At 43.5% G+C, this 23,161-nt stretch overlaps 1 long non-coding RNA gene across 1 annotated transcript in view; it reads right to left on the bottom strand.

The window, feature by feature from the left end:
• LOC110583489 overlaps positions 1–22,612 on the bottom strand; it is a 65,319-nt gene extending 42,707 nt beyond the window's left edge. The window contains exon 1 of the long non-coding RNA XR_002480512.1: positions 22,361–22,612. This is a non-coding gene — a long non-coding RNA (uncharacterized LOC110583489). The remainder of the gene's footprint in view (positions 1–22,360) is intronic.
• Positions 22,613–23,161: the final 549 nt, after the last annotated feature.

Raw genomic sequence — 23,161 nt, 5'->3', positions numbered from 1 at the left:
AGAGAACAAGCAGGGGGAAGGGGCAGAGGGAAAGGGAGAAGCAGGTTCCCCACTGAGCAGGGAGCCGGACTCAGGCTTGATTCCAAGACCCCGAGATCATGACCTGAGCTGGAGGCAGACGCTTAACCAACTGAGCCACCCAGGCACCCTTTAAAGTTTTTGTTTATTCAAGTAATCTCTACATCCCACATGGGGCTCAAACTCATAACCCTGAGATCAAGAGTCGCATGCCTTTCTGGCTGAGCCAGCCAGGCACCCCTGTCTCTGCCCATTTTTTAACTGAATTGTTTGTTTTTTGGTGTTGAGTTGTATAAATTCTTTATATGTTCTAGATAGTAGCCCCTTATCAAATATATCATTTGCAAATATCTTCTCCCATTCAGTAGTTTGCCTTTTTGTTTTGTTGGTGGTGTTCTTTGCTGTGCAAAAGTTTTTTGTTTGTTTCTTTTGATTTAGTCCCAATAGTTTATTTTTACTTTTGTTTCCCTTGCTTCAGGAGAAATATCCATTAATATGTTGCTAAGGCTGATGTCCAAGAGTCTACTGCCTATGTTTTCTTCTAGGAGTTTTATGGTTTTAGGTCTCACATTTAGGTCTTTAGTCCATTTTTAGTTTACTTTTGTGTATGGTGTAAGAAAGTGGTCCAGTTTCATTCTTTTACATGTAGCCGTCCAGTTTTCCCAGCATCATTTATTGAAGAGACTGTCTTTTCCTACATTGTGTATTTTTGCTTCCTTTATCATAGATTTTTTTTTTAAGATTTTATTTATTTATTTGACAGAGAGAGAGATAGCGAGAGCAGGAACACAAGCAGGGGGAGTGGGAGAGGGAGAAGCAGGCTTCCCGCAGAGCAGGGAGCCCGATGTGGGACTCGATCCCAGGACCCTGGGATCATGACCTGAGCCGAAGGCAGACGCTTAACGACTGAGCCACCCAGGCGCCCCCTTTATCATAGATTAATTGATTATGTAAGTGTGGGTTCTTTCTGGGCTCTTTATCCTGTTCCATTGATCTATGTGTCCATTTTTGTGCCCTTTCCATATTGTTTCGATTATTACAGCTTTGCAGTGTATCTTGAAATCTAGGGTTGTGATACCTCTAGCTTTGTTCTTTTTTTCTCAAGATTGCATTAGCTTGGGGCGCCTGGGTGGCTCAGTCATTAAGTGTCTGCCTTTGGCTCAGGTCATGATCCCAGGGTCCTGGGATCGAGTCCCACACCGGGCTCCCTGCTTGGCGGGAAGCCTGGTTCTCCCTCTCCCACTCTCCCTGCTTGTGTTCCCTCTCTCGCTGTCTCTCTCTCTGTTAAAAAATAAACAAAAAATCTTAAAAAAAAAAAAAAAAAGATTGCATTAGCTACTCACAATTTTTTGTGGTTCCATATGAATTTTAGGATTAATTGTTCTAGTTCTATGGAAAATGCTATTGGTATTTTGGTAGGGATTGCATTAAATCTGTAGATTGCTTTGGGCAGTATGGACATTTTAACAATATTAATTCTTCCAGTTGATGAGCATGGCATGCCTTTCCATTTGTTTGTGTTGTCTTCGAGTTTTTTCATCAATGTTTATAGTTTTCAGGGGATAGGTCTTTCACTTCCTTGGTTAAATTTATTCCTAAGTTTGTTTGTTTGTTTGTTTGTTTTGGTGCAACTGTAATGGGATTGTTTTCTTAATTTCCCTCTCTGCTACTTTATTATCAGTGTACAGAAACACAACAGATTTCTGTATATTTTTATTCCTGCAACTTTATTAAATTCACTTATTAGTTCTAACAGTTTTGGGGTTTTTGGGTGGAGTCTTTAGTCTTTTCTATCTATGGTATCATATCATCTGCAAATGATGAGTTTTACTTCTTCCTCACCAATCTGGATACCTTTTATTTCTTCTTCTTGTCTGACTGTTGCAGCTAGGACTTATAGCACTGTGTTGGATAAAAGTGGTAAGAGTGGATATCATTGTCTTGTTCTTGGTCTTAAAGGAAATACTTTCAGTTTTTCACCATTAAATATGCTGTTAGCTATGGATTTTTCATATATGGTCTTTATTGTGTCAAAGTATGTTCCCCTAAGCCCATTTTGTTTAGAGGTTTTATCATGAACAAATGTTGAATTTAATCAAATGCTTTTTTCTGCATCTTCTGTGATAATCATATGGTTTTTAGCCTTCCTCTTGTTAATGCGATGTATCACGTTGACTGACTTGTGAATATTTAACAACCTTTGTATCCCAGGAATAAATTCCACTTGATCACAGTGAATGATCCTTTTACTGTATTTTTTAAATTCAATTTGCCAATGTTTTGGTGAGGAATTTTGCATCTATGTTCATCAGGGATACTGATGTGTAATTTTCCTTTTTTGTCATGTCTTTGGTTTTGGTATCAGGGTAATGCTTTGTAGAATGAATCTGGAAATTTCCTTTCCTCTTCTGTTTTTTGGAATAGTTTGAGAAAAACAGACATGAACTCTTCTTTAAATGTTTGGTAGAATTCACCTGTGAAGCCACCTGGTCCTGGAGTCTTATTTGTTAGGAGTTTTTTTTAATACCAGTTCAGCTTTGTTACTAGTAATTGGTCTGTTCATATTTTCTATTTCTTCCTGATTTAGTTTTGGAAGATTGGAGGTTTCTAGGAATTTATTCATTTCTTTTAGGTTGTACAAGTTGTTGGCATAAAATTTCTTATAGTATTCTCTCATAATTCTTTGTATTTCTGTGGTGTCAGTTGTTATTTTTCCTCCTTCATTTCTGATTTTACTTATTTGAGTCCTCTCTCTTTTTTTTTTGATGAGTTTGGCTAAAGGTTTATCAATTTTGCTTATCTTTTCACAGAACCAGCTCTCGGTTTCATTATCTTTTCTATTTTTTTTTTTTAGTTTCTATTTCATTTATTTCTGCTCTGATCTTTATTATTTCCTTCCTTCTACTAATCTTGAGCTTTGTTTGTTCTTTTTCTAGTTCCTTTAGTTATAAGGTAGATTGCTCATTTGAGATTTTTCCTGTTTCCTGAGGTAGGTTTGTATCATTATAAACTTCCATCTTAGAACTGCTTTTGCTGCATCCCAAAGATTTTGGACTATTGTGCTTTCACTTTCATTTGTCTCCATGTATTTTTTTTTTTTAATTTGAATTCAGTTAGCCAACATATAGTACATCATTAGTTTTTGATATTTTTTTATTTCCTCTTTGATTTCTTCATTGATCCATTTGTTGTTTAATAGCATGTTGTTTAGCCTCCCATGTTTGTGTTTTTTTCAGATTTTTTTCTTGTAATTGCTTTCTAGTTTCATACCATTGTGGTCAGAAAAGATGCTTGGTATGATTTCAGTCTTCTTAAATTTATTGAGACTTATTTTGTGGCCTAACATGTGATCTATCTTGGAGAATGTTCCAGGGCACTTGAATGTTCTGAATATATCTGTTAAGTCCATCTAATGTGTCATTCAAAGCCATTGTTTCTTTATTGCTTTTCTGTCTGAATGAACTGTCCACTGATGATGATCTCTCCACTGGGGTGTTAAAATCCCCTACTATTATTCTATTACTGTCAGTTTCTCCCTTCATGTCTGTTAATATTTGCCTTATATATTTAGGTGCTCCTTTGTTGGATACATAGTTATTTACAATTGTTACATCCTCTTGTTGGATGGATCCCTTTATCATTATATAATACCCTTCTTGTCTCTTGCTACAGTTTTTATTTTAAAGTCTATTTTGTCTTACTGCTACCTTGGCTTTTTTTTTCTTCTATTTGCACGGACTAACTCTTCCCAGCCCTTTACTTTTAGTCTGTCTTTAGGTCTGAAGTGAGTCTCTTGTAGACAGCATATAGATGGGTCTTTTTTGTTGTTGTTGTTTTGTTTTTTAACCATTCAGTCATCCACTCTTCTGATTGGAGCACTTAGTCCATTTACATTTAAAGTAATTACTGATAGGTATGTACTTACTGTCATTTTGTTCATTGTTTTCTGGCTGCTTTTTGGTTTTCTTTTTAAGATTTTATTTTATTTATTTGACAGAGAGAGACACAGCAAGAGTGGGAACACAAGCGGGGGGGGGGGAGTGAGAGAGGGAGAAGCAGGCTTCCGCCTAGCAGGGAGCCCGATGCGGGGCTTGATCCCAGGACCCCGGGATCATGACCTGAGCCAAAGGCAGATGCTTAACGACTGAGCCACCCAGGCACCCCTTCTGGCTGATTTTGTAGTTCTTTTCTGTTTCTTCTTCTCTTGCTCTCTTCCCTTGTGGTTTGATGGCCATCTTTAGCGTTATGCTTGGATTCCTTTCTCTTTATTTTTTGTGCATTTATTATAGGTTTTTGATTTGTGGTTACCATTGGGTTCACATATAACATCCTATGTGTACAGCAGTCTATATTAATCTGATGATCATTTAAGTTCAAACACATTCTAAAGCACTACATTTTTTCCTCCTCCTCCATGTTTTATGTATATGTCATATTTTACATCTTTTTAATTTGCATATTCCCTGACTAATTTTTGTAGATATAATTGATTTTACTAATTTTATGTTTTAATCTCCATACTGACTTTATAAGTAATTAATCCACCACCTTTACTATATATTTCCTTTCTGATATATTTCCTTATTGATAGTAAGTTAATTTTCTTACTTCTAGTTATGGCCTTTTCTTTCCACTTAAAGAATTCCCTTTAACATTCTTATCAGACTGGTTCAGTGGTAATGAACTCTTTTGTTTGTATGGGAAACTATCACTCCTTCAATTCTGAATGATAGCCTTACCAAGTAGAGTATTCTTGGTTGTAGGTTTTTTTCCTTTCAGGACTTTGAATATATGTCATACCACTCTCTTCTGGCCTTTAAAGCTTGTGTTGAAAAATCAGCCAAGAGCACTATAGGGTTTCTCTTGAATGTAACTTTTCTTTTCTCTTGGTGCTTTTAAGATTCTCTCCTTATCATTACTTTTAACCATTTTAATTATTATGTGTCTTGGTGTGGACCTCCTTGAATTCATCTCATTAGGGAATATCTGTGCTTCCTGGACCTGGATGTCTGTTTCCTTCTTAGGAAACTTAGGAAAGTTTTCAGCTCTTATTTCTTCAAATAAGTTTTCTGTCCCCTTCTCTCTCTCTTCTTCTTCTGGAATCCCTATAATGTGAATGCTATTACACTTGATGATGTTAGAGAGTTCCCTTAACCTTTTCTCATTTTTTATTATTCCTTTTTCTTTTTGCTGTTCAGCTGGGTTGCTTTCCATTACCCTTCTTCCAGATTGCTGATTTGTTTTCCTGCATCCTCTAATCTGTTATTAATTTCCTCTAGAGTAATTTCTCATTTCAGTTATTGAATTCTTCAGCTCTGATTGATTCTTTTTTATATTTTCTATCTCTGTGTTGAAGTTCTGAGTTCACCCAATCTTTTCTCAATCCAGGGACTATCTTTATGACAATTACTTTGAACTCTTTATGAGGCATAATGCTTATCTCTGTTTCATTCAGCTCTTGTACTGTGACTTTGTCTTGTTCTTTCATTTGGGACATATTCCTTTGTCTCATTTCGTCTAACTCTCTGCATTTGTTTCTATGTATTAGGTAGGTCAACTACTCTCCTTGTCTAAAAGAGGTCCTATGGTGCCCTGTAGCAAATCCCCCCCGCCCCGTCATCAGAACGAGGTGCTCTAAAAGTGGCCCCTGTGTGGACTGAATGTTCCCTCCTGTTGAGGTTGAGCTGCTTTCAGCCCAGCTGGCTGTAATGACTTGCTTTTCCCACCGTGGGTACACTGCACAGGGTTTTCTCCCTGACTGTTAAGAGGCTTGGCTGTGGCGGCTGTGGGCTCACTGGTGGACAGAGCTGGCACTCAGCCTGTATGCAGTTAGCCTCTCTGCTACAGCTGCAGGCACACTGAAGGGCAGGGCTTGCTCCCTGCACAGCCAGCTAAGAGGCTTGGCTGCAGGAACTATGGGCCTGCTGGGGTGTGGGGTTATCTCCCTCCTTCCCAAGGCAGCAGTCACTTTGGAAAGGCATCAGTCTCAGCTGGGGCTGCCTACCAGGTGTGATGAAGCAGTAGCCACTTTGGAGGGATGCCTGCTGAAGTAGATAGGTTGGATGGGGCAGGTCTGCAGGAGAATGCCAGGGTGGGGCTCACGGTGCTAGCAGGGTAGATGGACAGTGTTAGAACTGGTTGGCTCCTACAAGTGTCTGGTTACCTAGGCTGAAGAAGGGCTAGAAAAATGGTGCCTGCTAGCACTTTTGTTTCCAGAGAAATCTCCTGCAGATCCCTGCCCCTCTGGCACACATTCTGAGATTAATCAATAAACCTCCTTCAAGTATATCGCTGGGGCTTTCAAACTGCTACTTCTGTGCTATGTCTCAGGCTGAGTTATTTAACATTCTGGCTCTTGAAGGGCAGGGACTCCGTTTCCTATCAGCCTTCGGTTCTCCCGGAGTTAAGCCTGCTGATTTTTAAAAGCTCTCAGAGGGTGCCTGGGTGGCTCAGTCCTTAAGCATCTGCCTTCGGCTCAGGTCATGATCCTGGGGTCCTGGGATCAAGCTCCGCATCGGGCTCCCTGCTCAGTGGGGAGCCTGCTTCTCTCTCTCCCACTCCCCCTGCTTGTGTTCCCTTTCTCGCTGTGTCTCTCTCTGTCAAATAAATAAATAAAATCTTTAAAAAAAAAAAAAAAAGCTCCCAGAGTTAAGCCTGCTGATTTTTGAAGCTAGATGTTATGAGGGACTTATCTGTCCAGTGCAGGTCCTGGGCCAGGGGTGGCCAGTATGAAGTCTGATCCCCCTTGCTTATGTCATCCCTCCTGTTTGTAGTTAGTTGTGCCAAGGGTTTGGTTCCTAACCACATTTCTACCCCTCCTACCCTTTTTGATGTGGCCTCTTCTCTACAGTTAGTTGTGGAAGATACATTCTGCCAGTCTTCAGGTTGTTTTCAGAGTTAGCTGCATAATGTAGTTGTTGCCTCAGTGTGTCTGTGAGACAAGGTAAGCTCAGGATTCTATTCTCCCACCTTTCCCAAAAGGTCTGTGTTAGCGAACAGAAGTTCTATGCACATTTTTTTCAAACAGTGAAAGGTACGGACTCCTCATACATTTTAAACTTCTTGTACTATTATATGAGAATTTTGCATGTTTGCATTTAGAATCCTTCATATTTCTCCCTTCATTACATCTTTTTAAAAAAAGATTTACTGATTTATTTTAGAGAGAGAGAGAGAGAGCATGCATGTACATGAATGGGGGAGGGGAAGAGAAGAGAATCTTCAAACAGACTCCCTGCTGAGCTCAGAGTCTGATGCAGGGCTCAAACTCACAACCCATGAGATCACGACCTGAGCTGAAACCAAGAGTCAGATACTTAACCGACTGAGCCACCCAGGCACCCCCATTCATTACATCTTAAGAATGGTCAAGAAAGGGATATCGAGGGGTGCCTGAGTGGCTCAGTCGTTAAGCGCCTGCCTTCTGCTCGGGTCATGATCCCAGGGTCCTGGGATCGAGCCCTGCATCGGGCTCCCTGCTCAGCGGTGAGCCTGCTTCTCCCTCTGCCACTCCCCCTGCTTGTGTTCCTGCTCTCACTATCTCTCTCTGTGTGTCAAATAAATAAATAAATAAAAAATCTTTAAAGAAAGGGATATCGATATGGACAATAAAGCTCATAAACCTGACATCTATAAAATCCTGAAGGTACCAACTAGGGAGTTAAAGACCATTTCAGCAAATTCCCAAATATTTTCAGGACATATACAGATCCAGCTCCTCCTTTTAAAGTTTCCCAGTCCTCCAATCCTTGCTGACTCTTTTCTCCAACTCCTACCACACTTACCTCTATTATTCATTCCGGCCCTTGATCACATATTACCATGCACTGTACTTCAAATGCTTCATGTTTATATGTGTCATTTCCAAGATAAAACAACTTCCCTATAGACAGGGACCATATTTTATACTGATATCGAACCCCACAAATCATATCCTGTGCCTAACAGATTCTCCACAAAGAGCAAGTTCTCAATAAGTACTGATTTGTCTAAGAAGTAATTTTAGGAAAATTTTTAAAAACTTGAGTCAACATACATAACTCATACATTAGGAAACTGTACAAAATAAAAACATAAGTTGGCTTAAGAGGCATTTAACTGAAGTTCCACACAAAGGAAACACTGGTAAAAAAAAAAAAAAAAAAAGACACCTGAAGTGGGCGGTGGGGATGGTTATGAGAAGCTTTAAATGTTCTGCCAAGGAGGCAGCAAGAAGCATAGATGATTTTTAAAGAGGGGAAGTCAATGAGTTCATTCATTCATTCATTCATTCATTCAACAAATACATATTTATTGAACACCCCGAGTGCCAGACACTTTCCCAGGTACTGAGACTACCACAGTGACCCCAGGAAACAATAACCCCTGAGCTTATGTCATAGTGAGGGAGAGAGACAATAAACAAGCAAGCCACACATATAGGATGTCAGAAGGTGATAAAATCTTTGGAGAAAAGGAAGGAAAGGAAAGGGGTGAGGCACCTGAGAAGGAAGGCGGTCCCTGCGCTTCACCGGGTGTGAGGGAAGGCCTCCCTTCAGGGATGGGAGAGAGCCCGAGGCTGCAGAGGGAGAGCTACTCCTTACTGTGGGTCCCACTCACTCTCCTGCCTGTTCCCACAGACCGACCAGGCCGTACAAGCATATTAACAGCCAGACGGCAATTCCAATATTCCAGTCCTCTTTCACACTCTGGGTTCTGGGCCTCTTCCTCCCCTTAATTCTCTCAGCTACCCCACCCCATCCAGAGGCATTTCCGACACCATCGGGATTCTCAAAATTATGGTTGGGTGGCAGAGCCATCTCAACCTCTCATCTTCTTTTGCCCATTTCCCTGAGCCTAGCCTATCTCCGGCCTGGCTTCTAAACCTGGGGCCTCCCTTGGGCCTCTTCCTGGTTCCTCAAAATCCAGCCTCCTTCCCAGGATGCATTCTCAGTAGCAGGGAGGAAGCCAGTTCTGGCTCCCCTGCTGATTTCCTTCCCACCTGAACATCCCTTTCCAGAAACAGGCTGCTGGCAAGGAAGGACAACAGCAGCAGCTGAGGCCACTTGCAGGGGTCTCTGCAAGCAAGAGACCAGGGTCAGAGAGGAGGAGCGTGTAGGTGCATGTGTGCACACGTGGGCGTGCATGTAAGTATGTAATTATGCATTTCATGTGTGTGTGCATGCCAGGGTCTGTACAAGAACGGTGTGAGAAAGGAGCGTGGGCATCAGGCAGGAGCAAATGGAATCTAAGAGAACAAGTGAGAAGAGGTGAGTGCTCACAGAGAGAAAGAAAGGCAAATATTTGCCAAGAGGGAAAGTAAAAGAGGCCCAAAAGGAAACTCCACAGGATATCAAGACACAAGGGTAAAAGCGTTAACAGGGAGGTATTAGTATTAAAATCCCCAAATGCTGAGAAGATGGCAGGAGACAAAAAAAAAAAAAAATCTGTCTAAAATGAAGTATGAAAGAGGCAAGACGGACACAAAATTCGAGCTAATAAAATTCTACCGGTGTGCTGCTTCTTAAGCGTTTATTTCCCAGATCAAGGCTAACACAGCAAAAATAACTAGGAAACAAACGACGGAACATTCCTAAAGATGATGTTTAGAAAGAAAAAACTAGAAATTTTAGAAATTCAGCTGCCTGCATTACAAAATGCAAAAAGGAAAGGCTCTTGGGTCAGACTGCTGTGGTCAAGATAATGATCCTGAATGGTCTGGCCAAACTACAGGCGAAACAAAGCAAAACTAAACAGGAAAACAAGAACGCTCACATACACAGATGCAAGTCAATAGGCTGCACTGTGTGAACACACCCGGGACCTCCCCATGATGTTCAGGGTCTCCCAGGCAGCCCCCTGGCCATGGAAATGAGGCAAGGCCCTTCCTCCTGAGATAAGTGCCCCTTCTCCACTTGGCTGTTTCCTCTGACTCGCATTTTCTGTTAACCTTCCTCTTGGAATCCTTTGACAATGACTCACAGGGCAATGGGGCTAGTCAGCAATACCACAGCCCTCCATAGTAGACGCTGTGTAGGAGGCAAGCAGCTCTGTGGACTGTAGTCGGTACTGGTTTTTTCCTTTCTCTGTTCAGAGAGGATTTGCTTTTCAGCCACATTTCCCTCAAAACACAGCCCCTGACAGGAGATGCTTACTACACAGATTTCTAAACGATGAAATGATCTGACTTTGGCTACTTGGTCATAATGAAACTAAAAACACTAAGATGAAAAAACAATAGTGTGATCATCACACCTACAAAAAACAACTTTATACTTGGGTGAAATCATGAGATCAGGAAAAAAAAAAAAGCTCAAACTAATATTTTCCAACCTTTCACTAACAGCTAGGGCTAAAACCACATGTTGTGAAGGTCTTGCACTGTGTTATTATTAGAAGTCACAATTCTATTGATACTGATGAGTCATTTGTATCGGCGGAAACCAAGAACTTCCATCAACATCATGTTACACACAGTCACTGTGGCTTGGCTTTTTCTTTATTACTGGTCAAAGCTGCTTCAGAATGCTTACTGAAGCTAAAAAGAAAAGAAAAGAAAAGAGAAGAAAAGAAAAGAAAAGAAAAAAAAGAGAAGAAAAGAAAAGAAAAGAAAAGAAAAGAAAAGAAAGAGAAAGAAAGAAAGAAAGAAAGAAAGAAAGAAAGAAAGAAAGAAAGAAAGAGAAAAAAAAGGAGAACTCAAGGATGTGCAAAGCTTCCCTTCCCCAGCTGATCTCAAGTTATTCATCCTTCTCAAGACAGGTTAGGATGATTTGATCAACTTGTATCTATAAAAGGAAGTTTATTTAGAAACCTCAAAAAAGTAACATTTCACACTTTCCGATGAAAATAAGCAGAACTGAACTCCAAAAACAAACAGTGAAACCATCTTTGAAAACACACACCAGATTTAAAATGACCTGAGGTCAGGTTGTTGTTTTTTTGTTTTGTTTTGTTTTATAACCTTAATAACATGCAACAGATATATACAAACTCTGTCATCACTTAAGGGCTCGAACCACACAAAACCATGTCAGGCTAGCCACTGAGCACCCACTCCCCTACTTCCCCACTCAAGGCACATGCTCTTTCCCGGAGGGAGAACTAGGTCAGGTTTCAGTTACACCAAGAAAACCTATGTTAAAGGTTTATGAGAGTTCCTTTTAGTGCTAAGGAAGAAATAACAGCATATACCTTTCCCCTTAATATCATCCCCTTACCCTTCTCTCCTTAAAGATCCCCAGAAAATTTAAATGAAGCAAAAAATCCATTCTCCTGAGAGAGTCCCAGAAGTGCCATGGTTCTTACGCAGTCTCTGCAAAGGTAGAAAGATGCCCAATATTCTACCCTGCAACCGGAAGGCTCTGACTGGCTGCTGGAAGAAGGGAACCCAGCTCAGCAGTGACTGCAGATCTGAAAACAGCCTGCCTGTCGTTCACCCGCCAGGGTGCTCTGCAAGGGCAGCATGGTACTGTGGGCAGTTTACAGTGCGGCCAGCTGAGTGCCGCATCAGCTTCGTGAGTCAGCAAGCGATTCTGGTAGGAAACTGCTGACATGCTAAATTACTCTTGCATACATAAGGTGCACACACCTACCCAGCAAAAATCAAAACAAGGTACATGCAAATTAGCAAACAGGAACCTCTTGACCCTTCTATTTTCCAAGGTTAGACCAAAAATACAAATAGTCTATACGCCACTGCTCCAAAAGGAGCAACGATCATAATAATGAATAGTGGTGATAAACAAACAGCTCACTCTCAGTGTTGTGATGTGTGGAACAGCTGCATTTAAATCTTACAAGCCAGTTACTTTTAACTGGTTTTAATTTTAACTGGATTTAACTGCTTTTCCTGCCTTCTGAAAAATCAAAATAGTTGCCCTACCGACCACAAAAACTGGTAACAGACCAGCACAGTTCCTGTTTTTCAGAGGGGACTTACTTTCATACCCACAATATCAAGATGCTTAACAAAATAGTGGAAATTTAAAATTCACTGTTTGATGTGGGAGACTTAAACCTGTACACTAATTCAGATCCCACAATGTTATAATTACATCTCACGTTTGTCCTACACGTCTTTCATCTCTGGTCTCTCATCTAATACAGGACCCAAAAATCTACAGGAAAACTGGTTTTCTGGAACTCAGAATGCATTTTCCCATAGAGACTATACCATGCTAGTGAGACATTGTTCCAGGACAGTCCATGAAACTGTCTCGAAGGTAAAATACAAGTGAAAGGTTAAATTTGCAACTTAAAAAGAGAAAATAGTACTATAACAATAGTTCCAAAACCAATTAAAAACGAAAAAAGCCTCCTGATTGACTGTGTTTGAGGAAGCATCAATTAGAGGAAGATAAGGGGACAGCCTTCTAAATAAGACTTTTGGATTTGGTCTTTGGTTTCACTCTGGTTCTTTTAACATGGTTTAAATGATTAATTTCACTTTAAAATGCAAGGCATTCTCTTATTTTGGCATAATGTAACATTTAAAAAATCTTTATATTTATCAGTTGTGAGCACTGACTTTTTTTTTTTTTGCTTAAAAAAAAAAAAAAATGACCAAGAATTGGAAGAGAAAAATAGAAGGGAGAATGGCTACAAAAAGGGGATACTAGTGATTGAGGAACAGAAGGAAATGGACTCAGGGAGAAAAGAAGGCACGGAGGTATAACTAAACAACGAAGACAGAGGAGAGGTAGGAATTAGAGAAAGGTCCCCCACTAGACGGTGAACTCCCAGAAAAGGGTCCTCTTCCACCCAGCTGCTCAGTGATCCGACCTATACAGCAAAGGAAGAATGTCCAGCAGGACAGTTCCACAGATAGGCACTAGATGGCGCCATCAACTCAACATAGCATGGTTGCTGGAGTAGTTTGCCTTGGGGAAGGGGTGCTAGGCAAGGCAGTTGAGACTCCACAACTGGGTTCTTAGCAGGCAGCATGTCTATCTAAAATAAACACGGCTTCATTAGTGAGTCAACTTCTCCAAACATCCAGATGTCAGCACCATGCTAATAGCTTAGGGCATGTCGATTTGTAAATGTATCAACTCAAGTTTTAGTAACAAAATAGGGTAGGGAGGCAGTTGAGTGGGGTCCACTGCTTTTTTTTCCTCCTAAAATTGAACACTTAAGGATAACAGAGTATTTTGGGTTCACTGCTACTAAAATAACAAAAATTCCTAATTATAAACCAAGTGGCTTTTCCTTGAAGCTCTGTTGAAATGTCAAATAACACACCATCTTGTCACACAGGTTTGTGTGATCAGATCCAGTGTTTCGCAGAAGGAAGGTGGTATTCACTGACAAATATATTTATTATAACATTAAAAATCATCGGCCCTTTTCATTTTTAATATTACAGTGGTTTTTATCCTCTGCTTATGTATATCCTCTAACCAGGGTTGGATTTATAAACAGCCCTCCCTTCACTCAGAAATGTCCTCCAACAACCGGTTTACGAGTGTGTGAAATCTTAACATTTCCATCTACAGAATTTCACTTCTTTGGCTTTGTCTCCTATTAATATGCTGATGCTTCAGAAAGAAGTAATGATACTAGAAATGCTGTTGTTTACATCCTAGTAAAATTGGTTTCATAAAATCCCTTTCTGAGATTGGTTTTGAAAGGGAACCAGGGGACTAGTTAAGGGCACTGGTGGCGGAAAGGCCGCAGAGTGCAGAAGAATGGGAAAGCAGATAGTGAAGAACTGATAGCAAACCTTGCCTAGCTTTACAACTGCAGAAAGGATCATCATCCTTGACACTGATCTTCCCAAGGAGATGGATGAGAAGTAAGGGTTAACTCTAAGTATGTCTACATTTTCTTCTTGCTGAATGGGTAATAATATCTTTATAGTTAATTTCATTTTTTTTTTTCAGTTTGACTCTTCAGGGCTCATTCATTTGCATAATATGGAATCTTGAACCCATATATTCTGCAAATCAATGCAAGTAATTCTCACACGAAATCAGCAGCTTTAATTTAAGCTCATCATTGTTTGCATAGAAATCTTTATGCACTCATCTGCTTGATTTTTTTAATCACTTAAAACCTCCAACAGTGACACACTAAGCATCTCCTCATTTAGCCATCTCCAAAATTTGAACTAAATACTGAAAAATAAGCACAATACATTCATATACTAGATCATTTTCCAAATTGGGCTTCAAATGTATGCTTGATGTTCTAGCAGCTCCCAAGAATAATGCCTCTTGACTAAGGAAGACAACTTGGATGTCTGTCCCAGGGCAGAGCTGAGTCAGCATTCTCAACAATGACCCTGCAAACCTGAGATAATCAGGGTCACTGCCAAACCAACTGCCTCGCTGAGTCCTTTAAAACCATTCAAATCCCCAGTTGAGAGTTGCAACATGCTAATCTGGCAAGATAATCTCTTCCTGAAATTGACCAGAATGAGAGCAAAGGTTACCTGCTTTTATCTGTTACTAGTAGATAATATTTCTAATTAGGAGCTCTAATGGAATTGGTTCCGCATGAAATTCTTCCACCTCAGTAGAATAATCTACCTAGTATAGGAATGGTTTCTTTCACCTTTCCTACCTCATTTAAAAAAAAAAAAAAAAGCTAAAAACAAAGTCTTTACTTAACAAAAGGTAGAAGCTTGAACTACAAGAAAATCCTGGGGACAGAGCCATGGGATTCATGTTCTTTATCTAGCTCTTCTTTGGTCTTTATGTCACCACTTCTGTTCTCTGATCCCCAAATGGACAATTAAACCTGAGGAATAAAATTATTAGAAAATGAATCATATGAGAGACAGAAGATACATTCATTCGAGTTCACTGGCACATTATTTTTCAATTTTATCTTTCAGATAGACATCAACAAAATAATCCAATATTGCTGAGTGAGTTGGCCTATATTTCCACTTCTGAGAACTGCTAGAGAGCAAAAAGGAAAAGCAGGGGGAGGGGAGAGTGGGTGGGGGCACAGAAAAGCATGGTGGTTAAGGGAAGAGGCTCTAGCATCAGACACCTAGTTTCCAATCCCAGCTCTACCCCTCATTAGCTGGGTGACATCTGTGCTTTAGCTTCTAATGATCACACCTAGTTCTGGGTTGTTACAAGGATTAAATGAGTTAATATGAATAACACACAGAGGAAGCTCCCAACATAGGTTAGCTATTATCAAAGAAAAAGAGTTTTAGCATACAATATAGTAGTTTGTTTTAAATAGATACTGTCAGTTTGTTTTAAATAGATACTCAACGGACTGAGCCACCAACTCTTGGTTTTGGCTCAGGTCATGATCTCAGGGCCCTCGGATCAAGGCCCAAGTCAGACTCTGTGCTCAGCGGGGAATCTGCTTGTGGATTCTCTCTCTCCCTCTGACTCTGCCCCTCCCCCTGCTCATTCTCTCTCTCTCTAAAATAAATAAATAAATCTTTTTAAAAAATGCCTTAAAATAAAATAAATACTGTCAAAACTCCTAAATTGTGCTAAGAATAGTCTAAATAATCCTTCTTGGTCTTCAGAGGCTGGAAACCTTCCTGCTCTGAGCTAAGCAGGGGTTTCATACAGAAGCTGGACTCACATTTTCACTAACGATCCTTGCCTAGGTCACACACATACCTGCCAACTGGGAAGGATGTCTGTGTAACTCCTAATCATTTAAATGTCAAAATGACCCTAAATAGGTTCAAAATAAAAATGCTACCTTGAATTTCTTTCCAAGTATGAAAATGAACAGTATTCTTGGCAATTAACAATTCTGTTTTTATCAGGTTCTAAAGACACAGGTAAATAAATCAATTCTGGACTCTGTATACAGGAACCATTATTTGCCAAAATGGCCCCAAGGGTTATATCATGGTTTATGCAATACTCCAAAGGGCCAAAGATAGTAGTGAATTAATAGGATTAGGAGGCTATGAGGAAACCGCAAGCCCCAAATTTCAGATAGGCCCTGATGGCAGCTCACTCCATTAATTTCTCAGGGAGGGCTACCCCAACTTCCCAACCTGGTGGAATCCCCCCATTATGCCCTCTGCTGCATGGAATACCTTCCTTCACAGAACATGTAGTGGGTGATCTGTCACTACCTAATTAATGTCATCTCTACTTTTTTTTTTTAAGATTTATTTATTTATTTGAGAGAGAGCACGAGCAGGGGGAGGGGCCGAAGGAGAGGGAGAGGATCTCAAGCAAGCTCTGTCTCCCCGCTGAGCACGGAGCCTGATTCAGGCTGACCTCACCACCCTGAGATCATGACCAGAGAAGAGTTAGATGCTTAACTGACTGAGCCACCCGGGTGCCCTGTCATCTCTCCTACTTGATGTCGTTCTTCACTAGGACAGGGACCAGGACTGGGTTTGCTCCCCATGAACACTATGATCACCTAACACCATGCCTGCCACATAAGAGATGCTCAGTATATGTTTATTTATGGAATGAATGAGGCATCTATCTCTAAAGACTGGCACTTCTGAACACTTGGGCCCACTTAGTTGCATCCACGTGGTTTTTTGCTTAGGAAAATACAGAATGGGAAGAAAATAAAAACTGCTAATAGTGTGTGGATACTGGGATCCTAAGGAAACTTGCTGAGTATGCACCTTCCCCTTGTTTTCATACTTATAGAATGGGAATAACCACCCTGGGCCTCTCCCAACTTTAAACTCCAAAGTGAAAGTCCAAGCCTTCTGAGCGAGACTCATGGAGAGTCCCGAGGAAACTCCAGAAGCATCTGCGGAAAGTGACCGGGGAGAGAGAAGAGAAGGATATGCAAGACTACAATTGATGGAGGACCAGGAAACTCAAAAAGATTTCTTCTGAAATGAACCTGGAGTTTGTCACATGCTAGCTGCAGGCTCAGGAACAAATGAAAACAATTACGAGAAGCCTGGGAGCACTGGACAGTGGAGATTTAAATGCTTGGGGAAGGAAAAGATGAAAGCTGACACAAAGACAGGAGCTCGCTCGCAACCAAGCGCCAGCTCTCAGGGGCATCTGCAGTGTGTCCTACAGCCTTCAGGAGACACACAAAAGGTCAGGGAGGAAAATGACACATCTCAGAACCAAAGGACAATTTATTATCAGGCTAAGGAACAAAAGAGAAGTTAACCAGGGGAATATGCTGGAGAAATGACGATTATGAAGTCACTGGGGAAGACTGAGAGACATTTTGGCTGTAATTCCAATGACTACAATGAACGAGTACGTGAAATGCTTTCAGATCGGGGAGATTTATTATTTTGGAAAAAAGGAAAAACAAAGGCAAAATTCCTGCCTGATTTGTGAAGTAGTGCCACTAGTCGGACAAGGTTCAATTTCCATATTCTTTAGAAAAGAAATGGTCCTTGAAAAGGACAGAGAAGTGATTCTGAGGATACTTCCAGCATTAGGGAAGCTGAGCAGCATGCTGATGGTAAGATTAGGTTTCAGTTTTAGGTAGACTGACATCTGAAATTAAAAAGAAAGAGAAAAGAAAAGGGGAAAAAATAAAAGAAAAAAAGGCTGAATTGGCAAAGAAAACTACTTTTCTATGAACTGTCTTAGACCAAAAAAAAAAAAAAAAAAAAATATTGTGGGCAATCTATCTGAATTTACAGAATATTTAGTTCACAGCAGGTTTCAGTTTGGATTCCAACAATTTGTAAATATTTACATAAAATTTAAAGATGGGCCAGGACTAGGTCATATGCTGTCACTGACAAAACAGGAGTGATTTTCTGTCATTCCCAAGGACTTGCTGCTGCTTTGCCTAACGTGGCTCCAGTGGAGCCAGAAGTTTATCTTCTTTTCCCCCAAAATGCAAATTTTTACAACCAGCCCTGGCTTCCAATCCTCCAGTGCCTCTGGTAGGGTCCTATGTCACTGGAGCTTCCTTAACATCCAGTTAGGAAAAGGGGAGGAACAGGGAGGCAGATGCAGTGTTTGCTGTATAAACGTAGGTTTTGACAAAGATGTTGCATCTAGTATTGTTTTCTGTTCCCTGTACAGGACAGTAGGAACCATGTCCTCTGTTTACTATGGTCCCCACCTCACACCTAGTCACTGACTCAGGGCTGTATTGTGTATACAGGATGGGGAAAAACCTTTAGGCAGTCAAGAAAACACACACTGCATCCAGATGAAATTCTTTGCAACATAAAATGAGAAAATTCCTCTTCTGTAGAATGGGCACGATGCCTACTTCACAGGGTTGCTTTGAGGAGTCAATGAGATATGTACAGGTAAATTAGTTAACACTGTTTCTGGCACATAAGGAGCATTTAACAAATCATAGCTATTATTTTAGTGGGTGTTTTCAAATGTCAATTTCTCATGTAGGTCCTCAGGCAATAAATAGCCAAGTTACCCCATCTGGTCAATAACAACTACATAGAGAACAAGGTTATTCAAAAGCAATGGGATTATGTACCTGCAGAGGATTACATGGTGCCCATGGTATTAAGTCTCTCGCCTTTCATGTTGCATTCTCTCTCAAAAAGAAAGTTATCAATCCCTGAGTGGGACTCAGTGTGGATTTCAAGTTCTGTTTTTCTTGCATCTTGCAACTTTTTGGATGGCTAAAACCATTTATTTGGTGGAGACTCATAGATCATCTACTATGTGCTAGGCACTCAGAAAATAGCCATATACAGAAAAATTAAACAGTAAGGTGTTTTAGCCGGTTCAGTGGTAGAAGACAGGCTGCCTGCAGGCCAGGTCTAGCAACTGTGTATTTCATCCAACGTTTAAAAATTTTTGAGCTAATATTTAAAAATTAAGAATTCCATGTAAAAGTCCAGATAAACAGCTCCTCTTGGATAAATCAGATGACATGGTAACACAAAGCCAGTATTCCCACCCATTCCTACCTGGCAACAGTCCATGACAAGAAGCCGAGACAAAGTAGTGGTCGCCTGCCCCTTCGTGCTACGCCCCCCTCCTCACCAGGAGAGTGAAAAATGAAAATGAAGGGCTCTGAATTCAAGAATTATTAAGGATTTCAAGACGATTAACAACAGAAGATTCAACCAAGTGTGAGATCCTTCTGAGCAGGGGAGGAGGATGCAACAGAGCAAGCACATGCCCACAAAGCTGGTCGTACACCACACCCCCTCTGCAAAACAGGAAGGGTATTTATTTCTCTAAGTATTCTGTCATTCATTCAGCAACGAAGCCAGCATTTGCAACAAGCCAGATACCATACCGCCTGAAATCTGAGGTACAAAAGGTAGGGGAGTGAAAGCGCCACACAGCTGAGCTAGAGAGCCTCTAGGATCCCTTTCCTCCCTTGTTAAGGCTGGATCCATACCAGAGACACTAAGCGTGAGTTAATCCAAGTAAAATTAAACTGCTCCCAACAATATAGATAGGCCTGAGCCCTTTTGTTGGCATCACAGGAGTCCCCGATCATACATTCTGCAGAACAGCTCACAAGCGCTAATGAATAAGTCCCGACGGCGTGCAGACAGTGGGCCCAGAAGTGAAGGGCTGGCCGAGGAGAGATTTGAACATGAACCTGACCATCTGGCTCTCTGCGACTCACTTTGATCACAAAATGAATTGCAACAAATTGAAGAGCACATGGCTAGAGTTAATTGTCTCATCTGTAATCTGAACCTACTTTTAAGCAGTTATTATTACCCTCTATCAGGTGGAAACGTTTCCTACCATCACTGCAAAGTGCATTTCCTGATGAACTGTAATGGATCATTAAATTCCATATCTGAATAACAATACTTTGCACTTATGCAGTGCCTTTCATCCAGGGATTTCAAGGCAGTTTGCAAATAATTAAGCCCCTCATACAGCAGCCAGAGGTTGAGCCACTGGAAGGGACTTGCCTGAAGACACTGAGTCAAAGGCATGATTCAATAGAAAGAGAATAAATGGTTTCCTCCCAGGCATTAGTGATACTGAAAGGTGAATTGGGGAGGGGGAGAGTGGGTTGTTCTGATTCCCTCCCTCCCTTTCTGCCTTACTCCTTTCTCTATGGCAGATCCTCACATTCAATCTACAAAGAACAGAAAAGTAACTGAAACGGGTATTCATAATTTAGCTGAGAGTTCAGACATACACATGTATGAAGAGAATGCTTTTCCGTGTAATCCTGGCATATACAATACGAACTGATATTTCGATCCACCTGCAGAATCAACAGATACCAGAGGAATTAACTCAACACACTTAAGATTACTAAATGTCAAACCTAAAGCCTGCCAAAATCCAAAATGAAAATATTGCTCTGCATAAATAAAGTGTGTTCTAACAAAAGTACTTCATTTCATGGTCCTGTATTCCATTTTGGGACTCCCCCCCCCCCCCGTGTATGACATTCCAAGTTTCAGGAACAGCAAATAGGGCAGAATTGGGCAATCAGTGTATTGTCTAAACCAAAACACTGGAAGGGAAAAACACTTCAGCCACCACAGGTTTTGTGGTGAAATTATAAACTCCTGAAAACCTGAATTTATAATGGAAATGCTGACAGACCTTTCACTGGAGCAGTTTGAACGCAACACTGTAATTTAGCAATCTCTCTTACAGACTAAAGACTAATTCTAACAAGATGTCACTTTGACTCACGTTTATTACTACCTGCAAGAATGAAAAATGCCATTTACTCGGAAGCTGCCAGAGAACCAGGGTGGGGCCATCTCACATTTTCAGCAAGACGCCCGCTGCCTTACCAAAATAGCCCTCTCCGCGGTGAGAGTGGCAGCCTTTCACGCGCAGCTTCTTTCACGTCAGCTAGAGCTTCGCGGCTTGACATGCCTTTCCTACATGTTACATTTTAATGATCTGAGAAAATCAGAGTTAACATCTCTAATTTTACTCTAAACAGACAAAAGCAAAATATCTCATTAGGCATCATCTCCGCCAAGGTTCCCACTAGGCAGACAGGGATTTTTATCTGAAGTAATTACCCTTTTTAGTTAAATACGCTCAACAGATGAAATTTACACACAGAGTGCGACTGCAGCCCTAGACAGTGAAGGTGAAAACTGAGGAACGCCGCGTCTGGCTACCCGCGGGCCCGCCGGGAGTCTGCGGCTCAGTAGGGGGTGGGGCGCCCTCGTCCTTCCCCTTTCTCGGGGGCCACTGGTCGCAGCGACTGCGGTGACCGGGCGCGAGAGCTGAGAGGTGCGCCTTCTCCGGCCACAGACAAAACCATCGGAACAGCGCCTACACCGGAACTTCCCCCTAGTTGTCAAACTCGCCTACACGCGAGAAGGTGCCGGGAATACCCGGCACGTCCGCAACCCCCGAAGCCAAGGGTACGCGGCCCCTTTCACAGGCATACACTCGGCCCTGCCAGCTTCCTCCCACGGTTAGAGTTCCTGCAAATCCTCGGCCAGACTGAGGTGGACGAGATGCTCACTCGAGTCCCCTCTCGCGGGCAGCTGGGGTAGTCCATGAGCGCCGCCCGCCGCCCTCTCCAACCGCACTGGGCTACTGAGCACACCCACCCGTGAGAGGAGTACGGAGCGATCACAGGGAGCCTTGGCGCGGGGAGGTGGAGAGGCGTCTCCTCGATAAACTCCTCTCCTAGGTGGAGCTTGGAGACTGAAGTGTGAGGAGGAAAAAGGGTGTGTGTGTGTGTGTGTGTGTGTGTGTGTTGCACTTTGATTTCATGTAGAATCTTGGGGGGAGGAAGGTGCAAGGTTTCCCAGTCGGAAGGCACGAGCCCCGCGGTTCGAGCTCCCAGGGACGCATTCCGATAACGCGGTCATTCTCTAGTAGGGATTCCACCCAGCGCGCTTCCCGCGGTCTGCGCTGCGAGGCCCCCAGCTTGCCTCTTCCCAGGACCCTAAACTTGGGCTTTGATGCCGCGCCAGTCGCGGAGGTCCTAGCCACCCAGCGGCGACTGACAGCTGAGCGCGAAGGCTCGGCGGCCGCAGTCCCTGCGGAACAGCCCCAGGCGCGGACGCCGCGGGCAAGGAGGAGGCCGCCGGGCCTGGCGCTGGGATCGCGGGCTGGGGGCCGGGAACAGGGCCGTGGGTCTGACAGCTGCTCCGGCTCGCGCGGACGCGCGCCTCCCTCCAGCCTGCCCTCCCCACGCCTGACTTATTACCCTCTGCTCCTCCTCCCCCTGCTGTTCCAAAACAGCCGTCGACGCGAGCAAAATACAATGCCTGCCGTAAACAGCCTGGCGAAAACAGCCTGGCGAAAGAGCGCATATTCGCCGTGGCGCGTCCGCCGGCTCGGCTCCCACCCCCTTCCCGTTCCTAGAAAATGCCATAAAAGCGGGCCGGGCGCTCGACGGGCGGCTGCGCGCCGGGCGGCCGCAGCTCCCTTCCCGCGCCGCTTCCCCACGCCTCCCCGCCTGCCCCGCGCTCCCGCGCCCCCCGCAAACTTGCCCCGCCGCCCCGCCCGGCGCCGGGGCCCGGAACCCGGGGTCGGGGACTCACCTCGCCAGAGAACTTTGCGTCCTTTTCCGCCTCCTCTTCCCAGCGTCTTCCCAGCCTGCAGCCCCCTCCAGGGAGCCGGCGCGGTGGGCGGTTCGGGGGGTCACCAAAAGCTCACCGAGAGGACGCGCATCACATGGCAGCTCGCTCCCAGCCCCCCGTGTGTGCCGGGTAGGGGGAGGGGAAGGGTCGAGGGGAGGCCGGAGAGAAAGCGAGAGCCCGGCGGCAGCGGGAGTAGGCGGGCGGGGTGGCGAGGGCGGCGGCGGGCGCTCACGTTAGCGCTGCTGAGACCGCAGCCCGGGTGTGCACGGTCGCTGCTGCTGCTGCTGAGGCGGCGGCGGCTCGGCGCCGTTTGCTCCGCGCCGCGCGGCTCGCGCTCTCCCCGGAACGCCCACACTCTCAATCGCTACATTGTTGACATTCGGCGCTGACGTCACCCGCTCCCCATTCACAATAACTTTACGGGAGCCGGGCAGCGCACCTCCCCGGCCGCTGGGGCGCCGTACGCCTGGCGACTAGCGTAAGCCGCTCCGCGAATGGCGCTCCGGGGGCTGGGGTGGGGGGCGGGGGGCGGGGGCGGGCGCGCGCGCTCGGCCGGCTCGCGGGAGGGGGCGCGCCTCAGCTGCCGCTGCACTCCCCGCTTTGTGCAGCCGCGCGGCGGGGAGATCCCCCTGCTCCCGGCCCGGCTGACCGCCTGGCTGGGTCCGGCCTTGTTCGGGACTCGCAAGGGCCATAAAAGGCAAGGGTTGGGGGCTTGTGGTGTGGAGGGGGGAGTGGTGAGGGCTGGTGTGGCACGTGGGGAGG

Source organism: Neomonachus schauinslandi, chromosome 8 (genome assembly GCF_002201575.2).
Source record: "Neomonachus schauinslandi chromosome 8, ASM220157v2, whole genome shotgun sequence".
NCBI classification, from domain to species: Eukaryota; Metazoa; Chordata; class Mammalia; order Carnivora; family Phocidae; genus Neomonachus; species Neomonachus schauinslandi.
The sequence above is the reverse complement of the archived record's forward strand: the minus strand, read 5'-3'. Positions and strand labels throughout refer to the sequence as shown.